This window comes from Scyliorhinus torazame, chromosome 14 (genome assembly GCF_047496885.1).
Source record: "Scyliorhinus torazame isolate Kashiwa2021f chromosome 14, sScyTor2.1, whole genome shotgun sequence".
Taxonomy (NCBI): Eukaryota; Metazoa; Chordata; class Chondrichthyes; order Carcharhiniformes; family Scyliorhinidae; genus Scyliorhinus; species Scyliorhinus torazame.
The window spans coordinates 144,944,630-144,950,666 of record NC_092720.1 but is presented as its reverse complement, the minus strand read 5'-3'; positions in this window follow the sequence as shown (position 1 = coordinate 144,950,666).

Here is a 6,037-nt window from a genome sequence, read left to right as displayed (position 1 = left end):
GTGTGTGCGGATGTGAGAGAGTCTGTGTGTGCGGATGTGTGAGTGTCTGTGTGTGCGGATGTGTGAGAGTCTGTGTGCGTGCGGATGTGTGAGTTTCTGTGCGCGCGGACGTGTGAGCGTCTGTGTGTGCGGATCTGTATGTGCTGATGTGTGAGAGGCTGTGTGTGCAGATGTGTGAGCGTCTGTGTGTGCGGATGTGTGAGAGTCTGTGTGCGCGGATGTGTGAGAGTCGGTGTGTGCGGATGTGTGAGTGTCTGTGTGTGCGGATGTGTGAGAGTCTGTGTGCGTGCGGACGTGTGAGAGTCTGTGTGTGCGGATCTGCATGTGCGGATGTGTGAGAGGCTGTGTGTGCGGATGTGTGAGCGTCTGTGTGTGCGGATGTGTGAGAGTCTGTGTGCGCGGATGTGTGAGAGTCGGTTTGTGCGGATGTGTGAGTGTCTGTGTGTGCGGATGTGTGAGAGTCTGTGTGCGTGCGGATGTGTGAGATTCTGTGCGCGCGGACGTGTGAGAGTCTGTGTGTGCGGATCTGTATGTGCGGATGTGTGAGAGGCTGTGTGTGCGGATGTGTGAGCGTCTGTGTGTGCGGATGTGTGAGTGTCTGTGCGCGCGGACGTGTGAGAGACTGTGTGTGCGGATGTGTGAGAGTCTGTGTGTGCGGATGTGTGAGAGTGAGTGTGTGCAGATGTGTGAGTATGTGTGCGCGGATGGGTGAGGGTCTGTGTGCGCGGATGTGTGAGTGTCTGTGTGTGCGGATGTGTGAGAGTCTGTGTGTGCGGATGTGTGAGAGACTGTGAGCGCGGATGTGTGAGAGTCTGTGAGCGCGGATGCGGGAGGGTCTGTGTGCGGGCGGATGTGTGAGAGTCGGTGCGCGCGGATGTGTGAGAGTCTGTGCGCGCGGATGTGTGAGAGACTGTGTGCGCGGATGTGTGAGAGTCTGTGTGTGCGGATGTGTGAGAGTCTGTGTGTGCAGATGTGTGAGTGTGTGTGCGCGGATGGGTGAGCGTCTGTGTGCGCAGATGTGTGAGAGTCTGTGTGTGCGGATGTGTGAGAGTCTGTGTGTGCTGACGTGTGAGTGTTTGTGCGCGGATGGGTGAGCGTTTGTGCGCGGATGGGTGAGCGTCTGTGTGCGCGGATGGTTGAGAGTCTATGCGCGCGAATGTGTGAGCGTCTGTGTGCGCGTATGTTTGAGAGTCTGTGTGCGCGGATGGGGGAGCATCTGTGTGTGCGGATGGTTGAGAGTCTGTGTGCGCGGAAGTGTGAGTGTCTGTGTGAGCGGATGGTTGAGAGTCTGTGTGCGGATGGGGGAGCATCTGTGTGTGCGGATGGTTGAGAGTCTGTGTGCGCGGATGGGGGAGCATCTGTGTGTGCGGATGGTTGAGAGTCTGTGTGCGCGGATGGGTGAGCGTCTGGGTGTGCGGATGGTTGAGAGTCTGTGTGTGCGGATGGGGGAGCATCTGTGTGTGCGGATGGTTGAGAGTCTGTGTGCGCGGATGGGGGAGCATCTGTGTGTGCGGATGGTTGAGAGTCTGTGTGCGCGGATGGGTGAGCGTCTGTGTGTGCGGATGTGTGAGAGTCTGTGTGTGCGGATGTGTGAGAGTCTATGTGTGCGGATGTGTGAGAGTCTGTGTGCGCGGATGTGTGAGAGTCTGTGTGTGCGGATGTGTGAGAGTCTGTGTGCGCGGATGTGTGAGAGTCTGTGTGTGCGGATGTGTGAGTGTCTGTGTGTGCGGATGTGTGAGAGTCTGTGTGCGCGGATGTGTGAGAGTCTGTGTGTGCGGATGTGTGAGAGTCTGTGTGTGCGTATGTGTGAGAGTCTGTGTGTGCGGATGTGTGAGAGTCTGTGTGTGCTGATGTGTGAGCGTCTGTGTGTGCGGATGTGTGAGGGTCTGTGTGCGCGGATGTGTGAGCGTCTGTGTGTGCGGATGTGTGAGAGTCTGCGTGCACGGATGGGTGAGCGTCTGTGTGCGCGGATGAGTGAGAGTCTGTGTCCGCGGATGTGTGAGAGTCTGTGTGTGCGGATGGATGAGAGTCTGTGTGCGTGGATGTGTGAGTGTCTGTGTGCGCGGATAGGTGAGCGTCTGTGTGAGAGTCTGTGTGCGCGGATGTGTGAGAGTGTGTGTGTGCAGTTGGGTGAGCGTCTGTGTGAGAGTCTGTGTGTGCAGATGTGTGAGTATGTGTGCGCGGATGGGTGAGGGTATGTGTGCGCGGATGGGTGAGGGTCTGTGTGCGCGGATGTGTGAGTGTCTGTATGTGCGGATGTGTGAGAGTCTGTGTGTGCGGATGTGTGAGAGTCTGTGAGCGCGGATGTGTGAGAGTCTGTGAGCGCGGATGTGTGAGAGTGTGTGTGCGCGGATGTGTGAGAGACTGTGCATGCGGATGTGTGAGAGACTGTGTGCGTGGATATGTGAGAGTCGGTGTGTGCGGATGTGAGAGAGTCTGTGTGTGCGGATGTGTGAGTGTCTGTGTGTGCGGATGTGTGAGAGTCTGTGTGCGTGCGGATGTGTGAGTTTCTGTGCGCGCGGACGTGTGAGCGTCTGTGTGTGCGGATCTGTATGTGCTGATGTGTGAGAGGCTGTGTGTGCAGATGTGTGAGCGTCTGTGTGTGCGGATGTGTGAGAGTCTGTGTGCGCGGATGTGTGAGAGTCGGTGTGTGCGGATGTGTGAGTGTCTGTGTGTGCGGATGTGTGAGAGTCTGTGTGCGTGCGGATGTGTGAGTTTCTGTGCGCGCGGACGTGTGAGAGTCTGTGTGTGCGGATCTGTATGTGCGGATGTGTGAGAGGCTGTGTGTGCGGATGTGTGAGCGTCTGTGTGTGCGGATGTGTGAGAGTCTGTGTGCGCGGATGTGTGAGAGTCGGTTTGTGCGGATGTGTGAGTGTCTGTGTGTGCGGATGTGTGAGAGTCTGTGTGCGTGCGGATGTGTGAGATTCTGTGCGCGCGGACGTGTGAGAGTCTGTGTGTGCGGATCTGTATGTGCGGATGTGTGAGAGGCTGTGTGTGCGGATGTGTGAGCGTCTTTGTGTGCGGATGTGTGAGTGTCTGTGCGCGCGGACGTGTGAGAGACTGTGTGTGCGGATGTGTGAGAGTCTGTGTGTGCGGATGTGTGGGAGTGTGTGTGTGCAGATGTGTGAGTATGTGTGCGCGGATGGGTGAGGGTCTGTGTGCGCGGATGTGTGAGTGTCTGTGTGTGCGGATGTGTGAGAGTCTGTGTGTGCGGATGTGTGAGAGACTGTGAGTGCGGATGTGTGAGAGTCTGTGAGCATGGATGCGGGAGGGTCTGTGTGCGCGCGGATGTGAGAGAGTCGGTGCGCGCGGATGTGTGAGAGTCTGTGCGCGCGGATGTGTGAGAGACTGTGTGCGCGGATGTGTGAGAGTCTGTGTGTGCGGATGTGTGAGAGTCTGTGTGTGCAGATGTGTGAGTGTGTGTGCGCGGATGGGTGAGCGTCTGTGTGCGCGGATGTGTGAGAGTCTGTGTGTGCGGATGTGTGAGAGTCTGTGTGTGCTGACGTGTTAGTGTTTGTGCGCGGATGGGTGAGCGTTTGTGCGCGGATGGGTGAGCGTCTGTGTGCGCGGATGGTTGAGAGTCTATGCGCGCGAATGTGTGAGCGTCTGTGTGCGCGGAAGTGTGAGTGTCTGTGTGTGCGGATGGGGGAGCATCTGTGTGTGCGGATGGTTGAGAGTCTGTGTGCGCGGATGGGGGAGCATCTGTGTGTGCGGATGGTTGAGAGTCTGTGTGCGCGGATGGGTGAGCGTCTGGGTGTGCGGATGGTTGAGAGTGTGTGTGTACGGATGGGGGAGCATCTGTGTGTGCGGATGGTTGAGAGTCTGTGTGCGCGGATGGGGGAGCATCTGTGTGTGCGGATGGTTGAGAGTCTGTGTGCGCGGATGGGTGAGCGTCTGTGTGTGCGGATGTGTGAGAGTCTGTGTGTGCGGATGTGTGACAATCTATGTGTGCGGATGTGTGAGAGTCTGTGTGCGCGGATGTGTGAGAGTCTGTGTGTGCGGATGGTTGAGAGTCTATGCCCGCGGATGTGTGAGCGTCTGTGTGCGCGTATGTTTGAGAGTCTGTGTGCGCGGATGGGGGAGCATCTGTGTGTGCGGATGGTTGAGAGTCTGTGTGCGCGGATGTGTGAGAGTCTGTGTGTGCGGATGTGTGAGAGTCTGTGTGTGCGGATGGATGAGAGTCTGTGTGTGCGGATGTGTGAGAGTCTGTGTGCGCGGATGGGTTAGCGTCTGTGTGTGCGGATGTGTGAGAGTCTGTGTGTGCGGATGTGTGAGAGTCTGTGTGCGTGGATGTGTGAGTGTCTGTGTGCGCGGATGGGTGAGAGTCTGTGTGCGCGGATGCGTGAGGGTCTGTGTGCGCGGATGGGTGAGAGTCTGTGTGTGCAGATGGTTGAGCGTCTGTGTGTGCGGATGTGTGAGAGTCTGTGTGCGCGGATGTGTGAGCGTCTGTGTGTGCGGATGTGTGAGAGTCTGTGTGCACGGATGGGTGAGCGTCTGTGTGCGCGGATGAGTGAGAGTCTGTGTCCGCGGATGTGTGAGAGTCTGTGTGTGCGGATGGATGAGAGTCTGTGTGCGTGGATGTGTGAGTGTCTGTGTGCGCGGATAAGTGAGCATCTGTGTGAGAGTCTGTGAGCGCGGATGTGTGAGAGTCGGTGTGTGCGGATGTGTGAGAGTCTGTGCGTGTGGATGTGTGAGAGTCTGTGTGTGCGGATGTGTGAGAGTCTGTGTGTGCGGATGTGTGAGAGTCTGTGTGCGCGGATGTGTGAGAGTCTGTGTGCACGGCTGAGTGAGTGTGTGTGTGCGCTGATGTGTGAGAGTGTGTGCACGCGCATGTCTGAGAGTCTGTGTAGGCGGATGTGTGAGAGTGTGTGCGCGCGGATGTGTGAGAGTCTGTGTGCGCGGATGTGTGAGAGTGTGTGTGCACGGATGTGTGAGAGACTGTGCATGCGGATGTGTGAGAGACTGTGTGCGTGGATATGTGAGAGTCGGTGTGTGCGGATGTGTGAGTTTCTGTGCGCGCGGACGTGTGAGAGTCTGTGTGTGCGGATCTGTATGTGCGGATGTGTGAGAGGCTGTGTGTGCAGATGTGTGAGCGTCTGTGCGCGCGGATGTGTGAGTGTCTGTGCACGCGGACGTGTGAGAGACTGTGTGTGCGGATGTGTGAGAGTCTGTGTGTGCGGATGTGTGAGAGTCTGTGTGTGCAGATGTGTGAGTATGTGTGCGCGGATGGGTGAGGGTCTGTGTGCGCGGATGTGTGAGTGTCTGTATGTGCGGATGTGTGAGAGTCTGTGAGCGCGGATGTGTGAGAGTCTGTGAGCGCGGATGTGTGAGAGTGTGTGTGCGCGGATGTGTGAGAGACTGTGCATGCGGATGTGTGAGAGACTGTGTGCGTGGATATGTGAGAGTCGGTGTGTGCGGATGTGAGAGAGTCTGTGTGTGCGGATGTGAGAGTGTCAGTGTGTGCGGATGTGTGAGAGTCTGTGTGCGTGCGGATGTGTGAGTTTCTGTGCGCGCGGACGTGTGAGAGTCTGTGTGTGCGGATCTGTATGTGCTGATGTGTGAGAGGCTGTGTGTGCGGATGTGTGAGCATCTGTGTGTGCGGATGTGTGAGAGTCTGTGTGCGCGGATGTGTGGGAGTCGGTGTGTGCGGATGTGTGAGTGTCTGTGTGTGCGGATGTGTGAGAGTCTGTGTGCGTGCGGATGTGTGGGTTTCTGTGCGCGCGGACGTGTGAGAGTCTGTGTGTGCGGATCTGTATGTGCGGATGTGTGAGAGGCTGTGTGTGCGGATGTGTGAGCGTCTGTGTGTGCGGATGTGTGAGTGTCTGTGCGCGCGGACGTGTGAGAGACTGTGTGTGCGGATGTGTGAGAGTCTGTGTGTGCAGATGTGTGAGAGTCTGTGTGTGCGGATGTGTGAGTGTCTGTGCGCGCGGACGTGTGAGAGACTGTGTGTGCGGATGTGTGAGAGTCTGTGTGCGCGGATGGGTGAGGGTCTGTGTGCGCGGATGTGTGAGTGTCTGTATGTGCGAGAGTCTGTGTG